Source organism: Camelina sativa, unplaced genomic scaffold (assembly GCF_000633955.1).
Source record: "Camelina sativa cultivar DH55 unplaced genomic scaffold, Cs unpScaffold09941, whole genome shotgun sequence".
In the NCBI taxonomy this organism is placed as follows: domain Eukaryota; kingdom Viridiplantae; phylum Streptophyta; class Magnoliopsida; order Brassicales; family Brassicaceae; genus Camelina; species Camelina sativa.
In genome coordinates, this window is record NW_010930997.1 from 1 (window position 1) to 397 (window position 397).

The window sequence follows — 397 nt, forward strand, 5'->3', positions numbered from 1 at the left end:
TTATGTTCATATCGTTCAGAAAGCTCTGCTATCTTCTTCTCATACTTATCATGAGCTTTGGCTCGCATAAGCCTCTTCTGCTCAAATATCAACATAAAGAAGCAGAAGCTTAGGTAATCCATAACACCAATAATGATACTAGGAAATAAGAGCCAGCAAGCTAGTTAAACAGTACCCGTCTAGGAGAAATCTCTATTTCTGTAGCACAATTCTCACACTTAATATAGTCTTGTGATGTCCTTGGAACTGTAAAGTAACAATGCAGCGAATGAGATGGTAACTAGAAAACTTTGAGATACTCCCTTAACAAGTCAAAGATCATTATAAAAAGCAAACACAAGAATAGAGCCAATACCTGAAACCTGTGGCGCTTTCCTCACACAAATCCCACAAACCA

General features: G+C 37.8%; 1 long non-coding RNA gene across 1 annotated transcript; it reads right to left on the reverse strand.

Annotated features, from left to right (window-relative positions):
- Position 1: 1 nt before the first annotated feature.
- On the reverse strand, positions 2-397 carry LOC104775189. The gene is made up of 3 exons (XR_765748.2): positions 356-397; positions 176-246; positions 2-77 (listed from the first exon to the last, which is right to left on the reverse strand). It is a non-coding gene; the product is annotated as an uncharacterized LOC104775189 (long non-coding RNA).